General features: G+C 35.6%; 1 pseudogene across 1 annotated transcript; it reads left to right on the top strand.

Annotated features, from left to right (window-relative positions):
• Nucleotides 1-2324: 2324 nt before the first annotated feature.
• Nucleotides 2325-21107, top strand: LOC145572344 (importin subunit alpha-9-like; annotated as a pseudogene). Its single transcript, XR_014096795.1, has 11 exons — nt 2325-2376; nt 2809-3031; nt 4915-5068; nt 8097-8199; nt 9687-9871; nt 13973-14052; nt 16275-16424; nt 16561-16642; nt 16754-16812; nt 19717-20022; nt 20583-21107. The product of XR_014096795.1 is annotated as an importin subunit alpha-9-like (transcript).
• The last annotated feature ends 981 nt before the right edge of the window (nt 21108-22088 follow it).

Here is a 22088-nt window from a genome sequence, read left to right as displayed (position 1 = left end):
AAAAATAGTGAAAACGGTAGCAAAACATAATTGCGACCGTCAACGGTCGTAACATGGCGGTCGTTATTATTTTGGTCACAAAAAAAAAAAAAATTACGACCGTTTGACGGTCGCAGATTTTTAACGATTGTTTTAACTATTTTCAACGACCGTTAAAATAACGGTCGCAAATATTAAAAATTGCGACCGCCTTATGAAACGGTCGCAAATACTGAAATTAGCGACCGTCATAAGCGGTCGCTAAAAGTATTAAAAAAAAAAGAAAAAGACCCACCTACCCACCCTTAACCCATATCCCACCCAAACCACCACCACTGCCCACCCTAAGCAACCACTAGCCGCCTCCGCCGCCCTCTACCCACCATCACCTTCGCCCACCTTCAACCACCAATACCCACCACCACCCACCCACCCTTAACCCAAAAAAACAGTAAAAAAAGAAAAATCACCTACATAAACTCGAACAAAAAGCAAACAAAAACGAAACAAAACAACATCAAACAATCAAACAATTTCGAACAAAAATCAAAAAACGACATAATTCGAACAAATTTATCAAAACAATTTAACCCACAAATAAAATGCACAAAAATTAAACCAAAAAACAAACAAAAATTAAATAAAAAAATCGCCCAAAAATTCAACCCAATAATTATACCCAAAAAAAATAAACCCACAACAATTAAACCCACAAATTAGAACAAATAATTCGACAAAAAAATCAAACAAAAACGAAATAAAACCCTCATAAATCGAACCTAAATTCGACAATTAAACCCACAAATTCGAACCTAAATTTGACAAGTTCGAGCTCAAAATCAAACCAAAAATCTATGAAATTCGAACAAATAAAGAACAAATTCGAACAGAATTAACAAAAACTCGAAATAAAACCAAAATCAAAGGAATTCGAACAGAAACGCAAACAAAAATCGATAACAAAATCAAACAAACATGGAAATTCGAACGGAAAACGAAATTCAACCACAAAATTCGAAAATAAACAAAATTTTCAGAAAAATAAACATACCTTTCATAATATATCTTCCTCTTTAGGTTAATATGGTCAAATTCGACCAAGAAAACTCCAGATCTGGAATTTTTAAGGTCGAATTTGACCATAAACACCGAGCTTCGTGTGTTGCTTTTAACGGTGGGCTTTGCTTGTGACGGTGGCTGCTCTATTTCGGGTTGGTGAAGGGAGGAGATGCGAGAGAAAGAGAAAAAGGTGGAAAGAGGAAAGAGAAGAGAGAGAAAAAAGGGTGTGAGAAAAGAGAGAGGAGAAGATGCGTGAGGAGAGAGAGAGGATAGAGAGTAGATGTAGACGGCTGCTTCTAATACTAGGGTTTGGGTGATCTCCTTTTATACACTTCCTGGTACACTTCCACCCACAGATAACTACATTATCTACGATTCCGAAAAACAACTCCTCCCTCCGAAAATTTATCTTCCTTTAATAGAGTAATCTAGAAAGAACGAAACTCTATTATTTTCAAGAATGAGATGTTTAGCATCTCTAGAACCTTTCACCCGAGCGCAATTTGCGTTTACAGAGTGGAATTACCGCATTCTCATCAATACCTCTTTAAGCTCGAGGTCTCCAATGCAGAGATCCAAACCCATCATCTACCTCACCCAACCCACCCCAACCCACAGTTGGTTGCATGGTAGGCTCCTCCTCTCAATTCTTTCAAACTCAATTTCGACGGTTCGGTAAAAAACAACTCAACAGCAGCAGAAGTCATCATCAGAGACAGTGAAGGTACACCCATTGCAGCACAAGCTTTCAACTTGGGAACCACCAACGTCTTTGTAGCTGAACCTTTTGGTCTCCACAAGGGTATCATCCTCGCCCTCCAACAAGGAATACAAAATCTTCACATTGAAGGGGACAGCCTCCTAGTTGTCAACGCAGTAAACGGTATTTGGTCGACCCCATGGCAAATTGATCACATTATAGAAGATATCAAGATCCTACTTCGCAAATTCCCCCATTAGGAACTCTGGCATGTCTACAGAGAAGCAAATAGAGCAGCAGATTGGATTGCAAATGTTGGGCATCTTGTCACCGACAAATTAGATATTTCTTTTTGTACCTCTTCGACTTTATACCCCATTCTCAACTCAAATGCTTTAGGATCGCCCCTCGTGAGGAGGGGTCCTAATTATTTCCTTTTCCTTACCTTACAAAAAAAAAAAAAAAAAAAAAAAAAGGAATACGTAGTTTTCCTCCTACTACCTCCCAAGAGTCCCAACCAAATAAGGCCTAAAGAGGTCCTCTCGCAGTACTCTTTCAATCAAGTTCAAGAGCAGTTTTATGCAAAATGACAGATAGCAGTTTCGCTCCTCAGAAAAGGGACCCCATTTAATCTTCAGGCAAATTATATCCTCTTAAACCCTTCCATTATTTAAAATTTAATATATTTTGATTGTTAATTTATCATATTATTTGTCTTTTGCGTTTATCATCAATTACATAACTTTATTTTGTTGATATTGATTCAATTAGGTACAATGTTAAGGAATTTCGAACTTTTTGATTGATTAATTTCCTCCTACTGAAATTTTTAAAGGGTTTAACTATGATTTCAATGCCCCATAATTTATGTACCTAAATATTTTGGAGTTATTGTTACAAATTGTTATGGCTCAAAATTTCAATTATTTAAATTTTATTGGGTATTTTTAAAATTCAATTTATTCCCCACTTCAGTTGGAATGTTGATTCTTTGTTCTTGCTTTCATTAACCCAAAAAATTGTTAATCAGTATTATATAAAATTTGCTAATTTTGTGGTCTTTCTTTTAGTTGGGAATTTGGCTGCACAAAGAAGACGGCAGAATGCAGTTGCTGTTGCTAAACAAAGGAGGGAGGCACTTGTTAGAACGAAGCGGCTTTGCAGAGTGGCGGTTGGTGGTGATGATGATGGCAGCGAGCCGGATACCGAAATGATGCTTGATGAGGAGCAGTCAATTCTGGAAGCTCAGACTTCTGCAGCTGTTGAAGAATTGAAAACTGCTATTTCTTATCAGTATGTCTGTTTATACTGATGGTTTCTTTTCAATATAATTGTGATTATTGTGTATGTTTGTTGGATGAATTATTGTGACGTTGGTGTTGTTTGCCTATGTGTTTTGATTCAGTGTAGGATTTTACACTTCCAAAGGTATTGTATATGCAGGAACTGCATATCCTCGGTAGCTAGTTATCCTCATTTTGTGGATAATAGAGCTTCATGACAATGTCTTGTAGCATTCTTCTCAATCTATCAACTCCAGTCTTTGGTGTCCTGCACTTGTTTTCTTCAACCTTACAACTTCTTTTTTAAATTACATATTTTTTGCTAGATTTGTAGTGTCAATTCTACATATGAATAAGCTCAATTTGCAAAACCATTTTGTTACTGTTAAGATGTTTTTGTGCATTTTAGTTCATATTGGTGTATAATCTGAATTAACAAATTATTGCTTTCAAACATAAGTGGTTTGCAAAGTGTGAGCTGTTAGTTGGACCTACTATAATCTTCATTGGGATTATGTTGCACTACAGTCCAAATTCTTTGTTGGGAAGGAGCAGGGGGGGGGGGGGGGGAGGCACGACAAATCCATATATGTTCTATAGTGTTGCAACTTTATAACATATCACATTTGAAAATGAAAATTTAATGAATATGAATAGTCTTCATCATCTTTATTTGTGTGTGTGTGTGTGGGGGGGGGGGGGGAGTAAAAGGGAAACAACAAGGCTATCCATATTGCTGATATAGAGTGAAGGGTAAACATGACAAGGAGTATGTATGTCATTATGTGTACCTAGCTCACATAGGAGGGATTTAAAGGTGGGGTTTTAAAGTTTTGGCATGGGGAGAATTGGAGAGATTTTAATTATTAAATTCCATCCTCCATATTCAACTACTCAATGTATTAATCGGTGTCATTTGTCTAGTTTATGGTCCACATTGTTCCTTTACCCTTTAAACTAATTTTTCATATATAATTTAACAAGTGTTTCCCCTTCCGACCTCTTGCTTTATTGCATTTATCATTAGAATTTTGCTAACCCAAATGAACCTGACTAATTGATGGGTGAGTCAGGGTGACATTACCTTCCAATTACAGATGCTTATGCTACACCAAAACACATTGATGTATTGACTTTTCTGTGTTACCTTAGTTTCAAAGTTCTTAGCAATAAAATATTTTACAATAATTATTGGTCGCATTTGAGTTTTTTAGTCAAATTTTGCCATTTTGGATAATCAATATCTGTTTTTATATTTTGATTAAATAACTTACAAAGATTACTTTTGATATTAGTTTGACATCATCACTTAGGGCCTGTTCTCTTTAGCTTATTTTCAGTTCAGCTCAGCTTCAATAAGTTAAGTTAAGTTAAGTTCTTAATTTCCTTCTCTCATAAAATATTCAGTTCAACTCAACTAAGCTAAGTTTAGTTCAGCTTAGCTCAGTTCAGTAAATCAGAACAGACCCTTAAAAGTATAATTTAGTTAATCCGTGCAGAGAGTGAGCCTTAACTTCAAAAAAAAAGAAAAAAAAAGGCTGCCTTTGTTTTTGTAGTACAATGATGACTTTTTATACTTTCTGGGAAATATAAAAAAATTTCCGTCAAGTTTCCTGGTATTTTTTTATTTGTATATATGCATGTTCTGGATGAAGGGGCTTTTGTAAATAATTATTATCAATGATAAAATCTTTGTAAGCTGTCTGCTACAAATGTCTGGTTTATGGATTTATCTGTCCCTTCATTTTGGACAATTGAACACTCTCGAATTGTTTCTTTGTAAGCACCAAATTGATTGCTTCCGTGCTCTTGATGTTTTTCTTCCCTTGCATTGATGGAAGTTTTAGGTATTTTCATACTAAATAGTTTGTACTCGTTTGTCCTTAATATTAGGGGAAAGGGTGCACAAAAGAAGAGGGTCAGTGCTTTACGTGAGCTAAGACGTCTATTGTCTAAATCGGAGTTCCCCCCTGTTGATGTGGCGCTTCAAGCTGGAGCAATACCAGTTCTTGTGCAGTGCCTTTCATTTGGTTCTCCAGATGAGCAGGTCTGACTGATTTCTCTTTTGATTTGTGTTATTTGAATTCTTTGCCCCTGTTTACACGCAGAGTTACACACAATAGCATGCCCCTGGTTTTCCTACTTCTCATTCAAAGTTATTGTTACTTCTATCTCTTTGTCCCCCCCCCCCCCTCCCCCAAATCCCCCTCTTATACTTAACTGTGTGGAATATCTACCGCAATGGCCTTTTTTTTTTATCAAATAAACATATTCCATCTTAGGCACCTTGCCACCTCCTCCCTTGCACAATTTAGTTATTCTAGATCATAATATCTTGGTATATTATGCTATATATTAACATGCTATAAGTTGAATTACAATAATTAAACTTCACTTTTAAGCACATTACTTTTAATAAAACTAGTGGCCCACTATCTTAAGGCAAGATGGTGGTGAATAGTCTACTATAGATTAACTTGGTTCATAATTTTATTTTTGTAAAATTCTTATTCTTCTTCTTTAATTATTTATTTATTTATTTATTTATTTTTTAATTTTTTTAATTTTTTTTTTAGGGGTAGCACTTGCCCCCTAGCTCTAATGTAGATCCACTAGTGGTTAATAAGAGAATGGTTAAAATTACGTAAACCCCCCTAAATTAGCTTTTGCCTACTCGGATCATATTCTAATTCATTTATCAAAAAATTAAATAAATCTTATTCTAATTTAACGCATCCAAATACCAGATCAACATTCCATCTTTTTTGTGAAACCCGTCTTCCTTTATGAATACTAATCATGCGTTCATGCCCACTCTTTAATTATCCATCTCCTTTTCTCCAATTTTTCCTCTCTTTCCCTATCTTTCTCACTTAGCAAATCTCTTTGAAACTCATCCGTTTGCATGTACCTTAAGATCAGTCTCATTATCTTCAACTACCATGCAGCTACATTTTCAATACTGCCCTCTCAATATTTAAAGTTTAAGATCTGAGTTTTTGTGATCGAATCCGACCACTACTTCAGTTCATCGAGGAGTAATAGGGGGTTCTTCGGGAACTTGTGGCCGTTGTGGGTGGTGTTTGGACTTAGGCACACATGGGAGTGTTAGTGGATGCCTAGAAGGGGATGTGTAATTATGATAGTGTTTTTTGAAGCTTGCTTCGGGTTATGTTGATGGTGGTGGGTAGGAATGTAAAGGGTTTGAGAATGATGGTTGTCCACGGACCTCAGGTTGGATTAAGGGTTGGTTGTTTTTCGCGGGAGATTGATGGCTTATATGGAGGTATAGTGGTTGTGAGAATGACAATCAAAATTGTATGTGGTTTCGTCTCATTATTATTTTGGCTTTTAAATTATAATAAGGGAACCATTGTTAACCAAAAGGGCAACTTCCTAACAGAAATATTGACTAAAGTATTTTAAGAATGAGAAAATACAAGTTAATATCCTATATTAACATAACTTGTTAATATCAAGGGTTTTTTGGTAAATTCTTAAGCAAATGCCCCCCTCTCTCTCCTCTATCACCACTGAACCACCCACTGGCACCACCTTCTACTTCCGCACCACCACTTATACCATCATCCGACCATCGCACAACTACTAGCACAACCATTTGACCACAGTACGACCTTTAATTGTCCACTACCACCACCAATCGACCACTACCACCACCTGCACAACCATTAGTATCACTAGACGACTGTCACACCTCCGTGAGCACCACCCTTTCCCTAAGGGGTTAGTAAGGGCCCGCTTTACATATAACCTACTAGGGTATCTTTTTTTTGGCCGGCCGGCCGGTTTAGACTTGCGATGGTGGTCGGTCGACAAGGCTATGGGAGGGGAGGAGAGAGAAGGAATAGTGGCCATGGAAGGGTAGAAGAGACAAAATTGAGTGGCTGTGGGAGGGGAAAGCCATGGGAGTGGGGTGAGAGAGAAGTACTATTATTTACGAGAATGCCACTATATTAACAAACAATGTTAATATAGGATATTAATGGGGACAACCTCTTTTAGGAATACAAGGTCATATGTAATATTGACTTTTTTTCTCTCTATTTTTTATTTTTATTTTATTTTTTTAATTTTTAATTTTTTGTTTTACTACCAGTGAAAATTTCTCAAAAGAAGGAAACAAGAAAGACTAGAATACTACTATATGTATTTCATAGGGCATTAGGAATTGTAGTTGGTTGCTAGGTCTTACGTGAGTGACATGCACCTTCTAAATCAATGAATTTTTTGTTGTTGGTCTATTTGCAAACTGTTTGTGGTTCTGGAGAACATCTGAGAAAAACAAGGGATTAACTTTAAGAGTTAATGTTGCAGCATCTTGGTTTTATATATTAATTAAAGTTCTATGAAATTATCCATGTGTTAGAATGCATATGTTCAACATTTCTCCCGGTGAGGATATGAAATCCTTACTTGGCACTTTATCAATTCTCTAGGCACTTTATCAATTCTCTAGGCACTTTAAACATTATGACCTATATATTTGTAGTTGATTAAATGTACTCTAATAGAAAGAGACAAGGAGAAAATAATACAATGTATGCTCACAAATGTGTTTGAATTCAGAAATACAACAAGAACTAACTCACAAATCAATCCAAAATGTACACATGCAATTTTAATGTCAGACCTTCACTGTTAAAGTACCTTGCTATTTGGAATACGTTAGGAGAACAGCCTTTTTTGCCTTGTGTCTGAACTTTGTGACATTTGGACCGTTTCCTGACATACATTCAGTCATACTCGTGCAAGTTGCTCATAGTTGTACCTCTATCTAGCTTGAACATAGGTTTAGGGAGGGGGAATCAAGTGATTGAGTAATTAGGTAATCCCCGTCCATTTTTTTTGTTCTTCTTAAAGGGTAAGATTCCATTTCCATGTACAGAATTTTCTTTCTTTTTCAAAATTAATTTTTATTTGAAAATGAAGGATTATCAGTGGTGTACTTTGATAAGGATGGATTAATGAAAGGTTTTCTTATTTTTCTTATTCTCACCCAGTAGCTCATTTCTCAGTCAACGATGTTGAGGTTTTTCATCCTTGTTGTGTTACAGTTGCTTGAGGCAGCTTGGTGTCTCACAAACATTGCCGCAGGACTACCAGAAGAGATAAAATCTTTGCTTCCTGCACTCCCATTGCTTATTGCACATCTTGGAGGTTAGAAAATGAAACAAATGAATTTCAATTTCTTATTTAATTATTTATTCATTTATTTATTTGTGTTTATGAGTTAGGATTCTTTTACCTTTTGATAGTTAATGCCCAATAGCTGAAGTATTTTGAAATGGATTTGGTTGCTCCAAAGTTTAAGTATAAATTGCAAAATTGGCATACTGATGGAAAAGTAGAATTGTTTGTGTGCAGTTCTTAGTTATTGTTTAAAGAGCCCATGTACCTGCTTTACAGTTTGAAAGCGTCAGCAGAATATTTGCATTATAAATAATTAATTACACCATAACAGATGAAAGATGTATGTGAAAATAGTAACTAACACGAGTCTATGGGGCAAGCATGATGCTCTTAAGGTTACGTAACTTATAATAAGCAGTGACATATGTGGATCTGATCCCCTGAAGAGGAGGGAAAGGTGGAGGAGGGTGGGTTGTCTGGCCAAATGCCTAACTACTCTACAAAAGTCAATCTTTTTCTCTTTATGGCTCTTAAGTCTAATCGTAGGATTGCTATCACTTTTATGTCCTTCCATTTTCTAGCTTTTCATAAAAACTAGTATTTAGCCCAAGTGCACGGCTTAAACTTTTTGATCAGATGTTTTTTAGTGAAGGGTTGATTAAAGAATTATTGCATAAAAGTTAGCTTTCATATGAATTTTGAAAGAAGAAATTAATTGTTTGGGAAGAAATTTAAGAGGAAGTGTCATTTGGGAATAAAGTGAACATTAGGATGAAAAGGCATATATTAAAAAAAAAAAAATTGAAAAACAAAAATGACACTCGGCACTCTACATTTCCTTCGTATTTCTGTTATTAAATATTAGTATAAATTTTTTCTTGGTTGTGTGCAAGGCACCTTTTTAAGCTTTAGGAATTTATTGCTGGGGTTATGCATTCAAATCACCTAAACAAAGTCATTCATCAAGATAATTGTTGAGGACATATCGAGAATCTTTATAATAGTGAAGTTTATTCTCACTTCAATTTACCTAGAATGCCAAGGGTATGTTTGTTATCATTACAGATTTAGGGTTATTAGGTTTTTTTTTTTTTTTTTTTTTTTTTTTTTTTTTTTTTTTAAAAAAAAAAAACCCAAAATCAAAGTAAAAAGTGGTATTTAGATTTCTATTGTCCATTTCAAATTAACATGACTGATATTAGCATTACTATTATAAAGGTCATTGTAAAGTTTATATAATGCAACTTTTCTAATATCAAAACCAAAGATCAATAACCAAAAAGTCACATGATACCCAGTAGGCCCTAAGGGAAAAGTTTTTTTTTTTAGTTCGTGCGAATCAAAATTTCTGCTGCTTCTATTTCAAAATTTCATTTTTAAAGGAATTCTAAGCAGTTATGTTGTTGTGTTTGAGCCAATATAGGGGTTGAATCCTTGAATGACTCAGCTGCCTGATAGCAAATGTGGAGTTAGTATTACCTACTAATTACCTTTTTCTGCCTTTTGCTCTGAAGAGAAGAGCTCTTTGCCAGTAGCTGAGCAGTGTGCATGGGCATTAGGTAATGTTGCGGGTGAAGGAGAGGATCTTAGAAATGTTTTGCTCTCACAAGGAGCATTGTTACCTCTTGCCAGAATGATTCTTCTAGACAAGGGATCGACAGTAAGAACAGCAGCTTGGGCACTGTCAAATCTTATCAAGGTAATGTGTATTTCATGTTGAAGAATTCTATTATATCAATGTATTGTTTCTCCGAATAAGTTTGTGATTGTATTCTGCTCTTTAATTCTATTGCTGGCCTCGAAAAGGGACTGTACTGATTTAGATACCAATCAATTCTATTCTGCTCTTTGTTATTGTCAATTATTCCTTTCTTTCAAGCTGTATTGGCTGAATTGATTGTTTAAAGAAAATAAAAGTATATAACTAATACTAAAACAAGCCATTGCTGGCATGATGACATCATTGATAGACACGTATTGCTTAGGGATAAACTTGCAAACTGAAATAAGGGATAAAGTTAGAGCTTCCAGTTTCCTGGTTGTACTATCATGTATTGCTTTAAGTATATCTCTTGAAAAAGTTATACATTATTAGTTCTGATGTCATCTCAGCTGGTTTTAAGATCTGTAAAGACAAGAAAAGTAGAGATTTGTGCACTAAATGATCCCTATTCTTTTTTATGTGTACATATAATGTGCCTCTCTGACACATATATGGTTTCTATTTCTTGTCTTTGCATCTTTATCAATGTCCATGATTATTTAAAACTTGGGAAAAATGAAAATTTTCTATTGGATTTAAAGAAAGTTTTCAGACAAACACAGATCTCTTCTCCATGCATTGACCCTTCCATAGTACCTGACTTCCTGGCTCTCCTCATTCCCAGAACCTTGTCATCCTGTAATTAAATTGCGAATCAATCCAATCACCCCACTCCTCATATTTTTAAGTCTAGGCACCACAGTGCATGGCAACTCCTCACTTCCTTAACTATGCCATATGCTAATATTCATGCAATCCCCACCACTCTTCTTTTTTAGTCCATGGGACATCCATGCGACATCAATATAAATGGAGAGGTAGCTCGGCTTTCGAACCCCTGCTAAGGAAAAATTATCTCTTGAACTCTTAGTTTCATGAATTCCTACTAGAATGCCAATTGGTTTTGACTGGCAGTTCCTAGGTATCTTTTTGTTAACTCTTAGTTTCGTAAATTCCCCATAGAATGCCAATTGGTTTTGATTGGCAGTTCCAAGGTATCTTTTGTTAGCATGAAATCAAATTACTCTCAGAGTTAGCCGGACTCTTCCACCCTATTCTTATCAGTATAAAACCACCACCTACCACCAGTTTATCCTCTGGGCTTAAAGTTTAAGTGCATACCTGAGGCTGTGTACACTAAATATCAGAAACTCACAGTTACACCTAGGTTATGTGGAGGCATAGGCTTTGACTGAGGAGTGAGGCGAGAATGGTCCACCAATCTTTGCATAAAATCAATTTTTAGATTAAACAATAAAGCCGTTCTAGTAATGTAGTAACCCCCATGTTGCTCGATAGAGAATACCATCATCTTATTCTCGTAAGATATGTTAATAAGAATTGGATATCCAGTAATGTCAATTTCTAATTAAGTTTTATTCTCTCTCTCTTTTTTATCTATCCTGCTCTCTCTCTCTCCCCCGGTGTTTACTTCATTATATCTCACCTTCAATCATTCATCCTTGCGTTTCTTTTAGTTTCAAGTTTTCTTCTCTTCACTAGTCTGATTGTTTCCTTCTACCTTGATTAGAACAGAGTGGAAATTGGAACTTAAGACCTGAGGGTGCATTCTGACTGGTGACACTGGTTGAAACATAAGGTTAAGTCACATAACAAGTCAAACAAGATAGGGAATTGATGCAAATTATATCCTACACCTAGGTGCATGATGACTGATGAGTATCAATGCAAATAACATAACTCATCTTTATTTCTAAAAGAACATACTCCTGCAAAAAAATTAAAAGAACATACAATTCATAATTTAAAAAAAAAAAAACGTACAATAACATAATACACAATAAAAGTACATTTTAAATATAAAGAACATGAATTGTGAAAACAGAGTATGAAGGTGAAATGTAAAGAACAATTGGGAAATAAGCCTCTTTTTCTATGATCTTTACTTTGAATTTATCTATTTGTCTTGTTTTCTTTTTCTTTTTTTTTTTTTTTTTTTTTTTTTTTCAAATTTTATGTGCTTATTGGTTTAGGTCTTCTTTCCTTTTATATAGTGATAAGTAGACTGTTAAGAAAATGAAAGAGAATAAATAAAATATGAGTGAGATTGCAAAGTTAGTAAAATACTAGGATTTTGAAAGAAAAAGTAAGTATATGAAAAACGGCAAGTCATGTCATCACATATTATCTACTTCCAATTTGAATGACATGTTGTAAAAAAAAAAAAATAAATATATAAATAAAAAATTGAATGCCATATTTTCCTCAATTTTCGATAAACTCATATTACTCTCAATAACTTTCTTCTATTTTTCTTTGGTCTTCTTTTACCCCTCACAATTTCATCATTTTGCCATTCTTCAAGCCCTGTATCGGTGCATCTCCCGGTCTCCATCTTACACGACCAAACCAATTTAAGCAATTCTCTCTCATCTTATACTCAACAAGTGTTACACTATTATCTTCCTAAATTATATCATTCCTCCATCGAATTGTCTATCCTTTTTAGTATGACCACACATCTCCGCCCATACATCTTATGAATGTAAACGTGTTTCACAGCTAATACTCTATACCATATGATGGGGCAGATTTAATTGTCGTGCAGTAGAATCTCCCTTCAATTTATTGGGCATGCTAGAATCACATATGAATTCAATAGCATTCTTACACTTGATCCATCCCGCTTCAGTTTTATAATTAACATGTCCAGTCAATCTCCTATCTTTTTTAATTAAACGATCCTAGATAGCGGAATAATTCAGAACCTTGGTCAAAACTCCCATCCAAGGAGATCTTCCTAGTCTCTTGTACTTCTAAGTCCACTAAACTTACACTCCAAATATTCTGTCCTACTTCTGATAAGCTTAAAGCCTTGAGGCTCCAAAGTTTGTCTCCACAATTCTGACCTGCTTACCATGCCTTCTTTTGCCTCACCAATCAACACAATATCATTTGCAGACTGTAATGGATTCAAGCAATTACAGTCACACTCAAGCAAGCAAATCAATAAAACAGGAAATTTAGAGAGAAAAGATGGCAGCTTTCATTCACATAACAAGGTTTTTTATAATGATAGTTTTAGCCTATCAAGCTCCACAGTGAGTTTAGCTAACCGCACCCCAAGATTCCACTCAATACAATGCCCGCCTTCACTCATTTTCCTCCCCCTTTTTTTTTTTTTTTTTTTTTTTTTTTTTTTATATATATATATACAACCGAAGCAAAAAGATGCCAAAAGGATTCCCAAATTGGCTGCTGAGTTTGTCTCTTTCTCAAGCTGTTCATTCTCATCATTCTCTGGGTGATGATTACCCTCGTGACCTGCAGCCAGTGTGTTGTTGTGAGTGCCACTCACCTTAGTCTTCTTCTGGAGTAGATATGGACCACTGGGAGTTTGGCACGGTCTATTACACAAACATTATGCCCCATGGTATGAAGGGAGGAAGTATACTACAGTAAAATGAGATTGTGCCCTGAGGCTAGGATTGAAAACTGAATCATAAAACATTAAATTATAATGTCTAACGCTAGCCTCCTTATCTTGAACTTCAAGCTGTCTTTTGATCATCCAGTTATATATCTAAAGTTGAATGACTGTTTTATAAGAATGAAGTCAGTTAATTTATGAAGTTGATTTAGTTTATGGTGCCTATTGTAATTCCAATCAAAAAAGTTATTATTAGTTAGTTCAACTTTGTGAAAATATAAGATTATTTTTATAACAAACTTTATAGTGGTCCAAGTATCCGTAGGTGCATTGTGCGTTTACTTTTTGTGACTTTGAACTGAACTGAATATTTTATGAGAAAGAAATTAAGAACTGAACTGAACTGATTGGAGCTGAACTGAACTGAACTGAAAATAAGCTGAAGAGAACAAGCCCTTTGTACTCAATTTCCTATTATTATTCTAAAGCTAATTATGAATCAATAGTATTTCGCCTTTTCTGAATCATTAGATACAATGGTGGTTCACTTCTGACAGCTGTCCTGCTTTTGTCAGTTTTTCATCTGTTTTTCTTTAATTGCTTTGTTGGTATCAGTGTTAAGTTATTTACAGTTTGATAAAATGTAGGGTCCAAATCCCAGAGCTGCAGTGGAACTTATCAAGATGGATGGTGTACTTGATGCAATTATCCGGCACTTGAAAAAATCGTAAGGGATTTTCTTAATATATTCTTCTGTAGGAACTATACTGATATTCTACCTTATTCTCGAGGAGGTAAGGTGGTTGTAGTAATAAACCATTCAGATATATCAACAGCATAACATATTACTTGTAGGTTCTGGTTTCTTGGCCTTTCTGAAGTGCAAGGTCTCTTCCTCTTGGCCCTTGTATGCTGATAGGTTGATAGATGTAGTGTTTGGCTGTTAGCCGGTTTATATTATGCACTTGTTTTCTGCGTGGCTGATGCTATGGCATAGTATTCTCCTCCCATGATGAATACTGTACTCTCACGCACGTGGTTCCATTTTTGTCTGTTACTGATCAGTGGGATAAAGATTTATTGGATATTATGTTTGTGCTGATGCACCATGCTCTTTTTCTTGGAATGTTTGCACTGGCTATATTGATTTTAATAGGAGTCACTGGATGGATGTTCTATGGCAACAATTCATGGCGATACTTCAATTTTTGCAATATTAGCATATATTTATACTGATTCTTGCTTGTGAGGATCTTGCACAGTTTCATGAATGTATTTTCTTGTTACAAGTTATTAATGATCTGGACTGTAGTCCAATCTGCAAAATATTAGGTATAAGACAAAATTTTGCAGAATAATTCAGAACCTTGCACTGTAGTCTGTTGCTTTGACCAATCTGCAAAATATTTGGTATAAGACAAAATTGTATCTTCTCTCCTCAAACAGAGGGGTGGGAGGGTTGGGGATCCGTTGTTTTGCTACTAATATTATGTTGTGATATAAACTAGAGAACACTTTTCCTGCAGCGTATTTCATTGCATGCTACAGTGTTTTTTCCTTCCCAATATTATTCTTTTCTCCTTGGCTGTTCTTCATGTATTCTTTCCTTCCCTATGGCAGGGCTTTATAAATGTAATTAGTTTGTTTCACTGTATATAGGTTAACTTAGAAAACCTACTGCTAATTTGCTAAAAGATGCTGGAGCTTCTATTTAACATGATGGTCTTATTTCAAGGCAACCTTAGAGGTAAGAGATAGCATTTACATTGCACTGGGCTCATGTTCTTCAATCCCTTTGTGATTGACTTGCAGATTACTAATGGGGTAATTTGCAGAGCATATATACACAGAAATACGTAATCATGATGAGAAATGAATTTTTTGGGTTATCTGGAGGTTGGAATAAGGTCAATTAAATTAGGTTTTGGCCAAGTGCCCAAGTGTACCTCATCCTTATCCCAAGGCACTTTATTCTGTTTAGCCTGACATATCAGATGCACACTTTATTAGTAACAAGTAGAAGTAGAATCCCATAGCTAGTTGTGGAAGTTCAGAATTGAACGGCCATACCACGAACTAATGCAGATCTGTACCGAACAGGTTCATTTTGAAGACTTGCAACAATTTATCAATTTTTTCGAGGATCCTTGAAATTAATACTTCCTCTATCCCCCTCCTCTCCCCCACCCACACACACAGATACAAAAAACAAATATAATTCACACCTGCTTTATATAGGTGTCCGAAAAAATATCTTGTCTCTATTTCAATTCAACTCTCTCCTTCCATCCCATTTCTCATTCACCAGCCCCACACTCTCATGCTTTTATCTCTCTATTCACTATTCCTAATCTTCATGCACAATCAAAGTGTGCTCTTATTCTTTGGAATGGAGGGAGTGCCAAGTTGGACATAATGATAAAGTTGTTTTAGTATACATTAAGTTGTGATCTGGTCTTGTCAGGAGCAAAGGTAATAGAAGGTGTTTGGTTGTGGTTATACTACTAGTAGTGGTGTTAGGGTATTACTGATCAGTTGAAGTGCAAAATGTGGAGAGCTGGCACACCCATTTAAAACCTAGGGTTTAAGGCTAGAGCTGCAGTGGTATTTGTTTCAAGTGGGAAACCTCTATTTACATTTTTATACTGGTCAGCTTTTGCATGGTCTACATAAAATGTGTTCTTGTTCATATGATTGGAGGCCAAGACGGATGTAAAACCTAAAGAGTTTTGCATCTGGATTATGGTGGTCCAATTGCTTGCTTTTATAGTAGACGTGGATTGTAGCTCACCTATTTTATACTATTCTTAAATACTTCTTAAAAACACTGCTCGGGGATTTTCCCTTTTTTGTCTGCGTATCATTACTATTGTAAAGAAAACATTTGAAGAACAAGACTAGATTTTTTCTAGTACTGGTCCTAATATCTAAATTATATTTTGTACTCAGAGACGAGGAACTGGCAACTAAGTCGCTTGGGTGGCTGTGTATCTTACTGCCCTTACAGATGTTGCTTCGAGTATGATAGTGAAGAGCAGTCTTGTTCATCTTCTCGTGGAAAGATTGGCAACATCAAACAGTTTGCAATTGCTAATACCGGTATTTACATGATGATTCATTTTGGAATTAGCTAAATAAATTCTTAGTGTAGGGTAATTGGGTGTTTTATATATTATAATTAGTGGTCATCTTGTTAGAGATCCCCTAGGTGTATACTAATACAAATAATTTTTAGGTGTTGAGAAGTTTGGGTAATCTTGTTGCTGGTGATGCAACCATAGCCTCTACAGTTCTTATTTCTGGAAGTGAAGTTACAGGTTAGTATCATGTTAATTGACTTAGTTCCCATTAAAAAGAGCCCCCCTTCCCTACTTAGTCAACTCCTTTTTTAAAGTGAAGTACATGTTTATCTTTGAGCCTGTCTGCAGATAAAGTAATTGCTGCTCTTTCTAAATGCCTTGGGAGTGAACACCGCGTACTTAAAAAGGTTTGCATTTTACTTTTAAGTATTAGTCCCTCTTGTAGTGTTTTTTCTTTAAATTTTTTGTAGTTAGTATTCCTTTGGGAATTGTGGTGTTGTAATTGTTTTTTATTTTATTTAAAAATATTCTTTATATATGTTTATTTTGCCATTAATCATAATGGAAATGGGGCTTGGTGAATTTCTCTGTTCGATGGTCAGTTACACCCTTGGTCTCTAGAATTTCTTCATAGAATTGGGAATTTTTGTAGTTGCTATTCTTTTCTTGTGTTAGCTGGTTGGTATTATGATCAAGCTGGGTGTGATGACTGCCAGTGGTGGAGGGTTAAAGAAAAGGCAAACCTTTAATTAAACCAGGTGTGTAAGTGTGTAACTAGCATTTTAAATCAGCTGTAAAGTTACAATAAATTATCAAAAGTAGCCTGATATAATTAAAAAGTTACCTAATATTTATTTTGCTAGACGACGCATTTTTAAAGCGTCATAGAGAAGACATGCAACCACCTTTTAACACGAATATTTTCGCTAAACTAACCTCACTTCATTGGGGCAATCTCCTCATGCCTGCTGACCCCTATTACCCTAGGGCATGAAGCTTTCTTATGTTAGCTGTTGAAAATTTACATGCATGTCTGATATTGTCAAAGCAAACATTGCATCCAAAGGCTATTCTCTTGTCAATAAAGTGACTTTCTTGACAAATGCAGGCTTTCAGTATGTATTTATTTATTTTTGAAATCATACTGCTGGACCCATTTAATTCAAAGTACATCCGTCTTGCAACAAAGACAAAATGGCTTAGGGGGAAGCATTAGTCCACATATGAACATGAAAATAAGTTAGTTCAGGTGTTCTAGGCACAAAGGGTGTGACCAAGTGTTAGGGTGGGTGATGAGAATCGATCCTAGGATGGAACCGGGGATGAAGCTCTAACCAACTGAGCTACCCCTCACTCTCCGTTTAGATGGTTTACCTTATTGACAAATATACTTAAATATCTTTATAAAAATTTTCATGGAGTTTAAGGGGGCATTTTAGTTACCCCACTTCCCTCTACCATGATCCCCGCCCCCCCTCCCCAAAAGAAAAAAATGGAATCATCCTCACCCCCAAATGCCTCTTACTCAAGTAAGACAAAAATGGCTTAAAGGGAAGCATTAGTCCACATATGAACATGAAAATAAGTTCAGGTGTTCTAGGCACAAAGGGTGTGACCAAGTGTTTTTTTTTTTGGACACCTAAAGGGCGGGTGATGAGAATAATCCTAGGATGGAACCGGGAGGGAAGCTAATCAACTGAGCTTACTCTCCGTTTAGATGGTTTACCTCATTGACAAATTTACTTATGTATCTTTATAAAAATTTTCATAGAGTTTAGGGGGCGTTTAGTTACCCCACTTCCCTCAACCGTTATCCCCACCCCCCCCCCCCCCCCCCTCCCTACATCCCACCCCACCAAAAAAAGGAATAATCCTCACCCCCAAACTCCTCTTACTCAACTAACCCTAACTATCAATTTAACCAACCTTACCATCTCATTACACCACCTTGCTGCCTCACAACCACCAAGTATTGTCTCTCCAACCACCTTTGCTTTCTCTCCATCCGTCACAACCCCGCCTAACCACCCAACCTCCTTGATACCACCCACCCACCACCAAAGACCCACTCCGACCCCCACAATACCACCCCCCAACGTCCACTTGAACCCCACCTAACCACCGTAAACCACCCCACCACCGAAATCCACCACAAAGCCAACTTGAACTTTTTAAAACCATACCACTTATCACCTATCTTAAAACAACCCTAATCATTAAGAAAGTTACATAAAAACTGAATTAAAAAAGACAAAGATAATGGAGGAGAGAATGAGTGAATAAGGGGCACCAGCAAGAAGAGAGCGAAAGAGGGGGGAGAAGTAGAGCAGAGGTGGCGGCGACATGAGGAGGGGCAGTGGCAGCGGGAACAGCAACAACATGGGGGAAGGTGAGGGATGTTGATGGTGCTGACCATAGAGTGAAGCAAAGGGGAACAGAGTGGTGGGAGTTACATGGGTTTCCCTTTCTTTTTTATGTAAACCAAACAACATAAGATGATATAGGGATTTTTTCTCTATTCCATTCTCTATGTCATTCTCTTTTCCCTTTGTGAATCAAATGCCCCCTTTGTAATTTGACTGGATAGTTGAGAGATGACTCCATAGGAGATTAACATGGAGGACAATGTTATGAGCCAAGATTTTCTCAAATAAATGTCGACATTGAAACTACTTATTTTTAGAACATAAGGGTATTCCCAGTATTTTAAGGGGATGCTACCTTTTGAATAACCAAGGTTCTTCAATCTCTTTATTTTCTAGCCAAGTATAAAATCTGTATACCTAAGTCTGTGCATCCAATCAATATTTAGTTATATAAAACCAAATTTATATTTTTTTAGTAAAATAGTATCATTAAGTTTTTTGGTTTCTATATCTGCATACTCTCGGTCTCAAATAGGTTATCCCATTGAGGGGCCTTTTCAGGATCTGTTTTGTTAACTAGTTTGTAGTACTTGTAGGACTGCTGGTCCTCTATTATTTTATCTCTTCTCTTTCCATTTTTTAGGAGAAATGGAGAAACAAGAACCAGTCATGCTCCTTTTTACGAAGTGTTTTTCGTAGTAATCTTTCACTAAAAAGGTGGAAAGCCTAAAGAAATACTTTGTACTACCTCCATTTTAGAAAGATCACTTACTGTTTGCACACAACCTAGGATTACAGGAGAGAGAGTGATGATGTGGTGATTAGTTGTAAGAAACTGTTGGTATTAGTTGTAAGAAACTGTTGGGTATAATATATTAAGATTGACTTTCAGGAAAATTGATTTAATCACATAAGTGATTCTAATCAAGTTTTGTATTCTTGTAGGAGGCAGCATGGATGCTCTCTAATATTGCTGCAGGTTCCATTGAACACAAAAAATTAGTTTATAACAGTGAGGCAGTACCATTGCTATTGCGTCTTCTTTCAACTGCACCATTTGATGTAAGGAAAGAGGTAGCTTATGTCCTTGGTAATACATGTGTGGCCCCAACAGAAGGTTCTGGTAAACCGAGTCTGATTGTGGAGCACTTGGTTTCATTAGTTAGCAGAGGATGTCTTCCTGGTTTCATTGAGCTTGTCCGATCTGCCGATGTAGAGGCTGCGAGATTGGGTCTGCAATTTATAGAGCTGGTGAGCTCTCTAATTTGGTTATTGTCGGATTTATGTGACATGTGTTGCTGATTTTTACTTTCTTTTACATTTCATTCTATCACTAATTTATTATGTCTTGGAGAGTAATTAGTGGCATCAAGCAACAACTTAATTTTGTTTGGATGCCTCGCATTCTATATTGTCAGCTAAATGTGAATTCCAGCAATTCCTATATAATTTTAAGGGCTTGTTTGGCATCATTTTTGGTTTTCAGTTTTCTGTTTTTTTGAAAACCAAAAACCAAAAGCAGGAAATAAGAAAAAGGTGTTTCCACTTTTCTGTTGTCAGTTTTCAAAATATCATGATTTTAACAAGTTTAAATAATTTTTGATTCATTATGGGACATATATCATATACTTTTAAAAAACAAAAAAAACAAAAAACAGAAAAACACAGCAATGTCAAACGAACCCTAAAGTATTAGTTTCCTTGTGCATGACAATCATTTTGAAACTGCTTGACCTGATTCCAAGCCCCTGGGTTCAGAGCCCTGGTGTATTTATTTCCAATATCTGAATGTTTGAATTTCTGTTTTATAGGTTTTGAGAGGAACGCCCAATGGCCAGGGTCCGAAGCTTGTAGAAAGTGAAGATGGCATTGAAGCCATGGAACGATTCCAGTTTCATGAAAATGAAGACCTCAGAAATATGGCAAATGGATTAGTTGACACATATTTTGGTGAGGATTACGGGCTTGATGATGTTTAAGGACAAGAGCAAGGGTAAGGTATTAGCTGCTACTTTTAGTTTTAAGACTAAAAAAAAATCTTGCTACTCAGGGGAGTTTAAGAAATATGGAAAAGGAAAAAAAAAAAATGAAATCATATAAGTGAACGAGATTATGCAGGTATTGTATGATAGAACGTTTTAGAATAGACTGTAAGTTATGGTGATACTGATATGATTTAATTTTGTCTTGGATCGTCGAATTGTTGTAAGAGTCAACAATAGTGTTTGTGCCTCGTTAGCTTGCTACATGCTTAGAAATCGGGGGTTGGATCTAATGTTAAGACGAGGACTGATACATCTATCTCAAAGGTAACAAAATATGTCTATTTCCCTTCATTTATGCACTAAATTTAACACTAAGAAAGAATGATTCAAAATGGACCGTCGCACTATTATTCAAACAATTGGAGCTTAGAACAAATATCCAAAAGAACAGGACATGTTGGGTTTTTTTTATTTATTTATTATTTTTTTAACCATTATATGATCAAAGGGTGAAAGAAGGTGGTTTATTTCACGTTCCGCATTAAGCACTTTAAGATATAACTTAAGTAGTGTTGGGTGAAAAGCTTAAAGACGAATTTGATTGTGTTATCTGATTTTAACAAATTGATTGTATTAGCTAATTAAATAAAAGTGGTGGTTAAATAGTTAATTTCTTACATCAATTTGAGTATAAAAAATAACAAACAAGGACACTGACATATTTTAATTGTGGTGCGGTTTTGTTACATGAGGGCATATTCACCTTAAACTACTTGAATAAGCTAATAATAAAGCTCCTTCAAGTAACTTATTGAAAATGAGCTTATTTGGTGGAATAGGCATCAAATAAACCTTTTGAATCAGTTCATCACCAAACTCCCCACTTAACTTATCATAGTGTTCAATTAGCTAATATTGGTCAAATAATCTAATATTCTTCCAATAAACTCTACCAAATATGTCCTTAAGCTTTTCTTTAAGGGATGAAATGGGTTATAACAATGACTTTTAATGTCTTTAGCTTTGGGTTTGATAGGAATTGTTTATTGGTATTAGCTTCTATTGATTATACTACCTGAGTTTTTTTTAGTTGACACCTTTTTATTATCGCGCTCATCAACGCATATTTTTAACGCTTAATAATTTCAATTATCAATATTGTAAAATTATAAAAAGTAGATATTAATATAATATGCATCAGGAAGATTTAAACAAGATCCCACATGACTATATTTTATCATATCTATAAGTCATATAAGAGAGTCAAAATGTAGTGTGAGAATAGTGTAAAAGTTAAACGGTGTAAAATAAATAATAATAATAATAAAAATG

The sequence above is a fragment of the Chenopodium album genome, chromosome 12, assembly GCF_948465745.1.
Source record: "Chenopodium album chromosome 12, dcCheAlbu1.1, whole genome shotgun sequence".
In the NCBI taxonomy this organism is placed as follows: Eukaryota; Viridiplantae; Streptophyta; class Magnoliopsida; order Caryophyllales; family Amaranthaceae; genus Chenopodium; species Chenopodium album.
The sequence above is the reverse complement of the archived record's forward strand: the minus strand, read 5'-3'. Positions and strand labels throughout refer to the sequence as shown.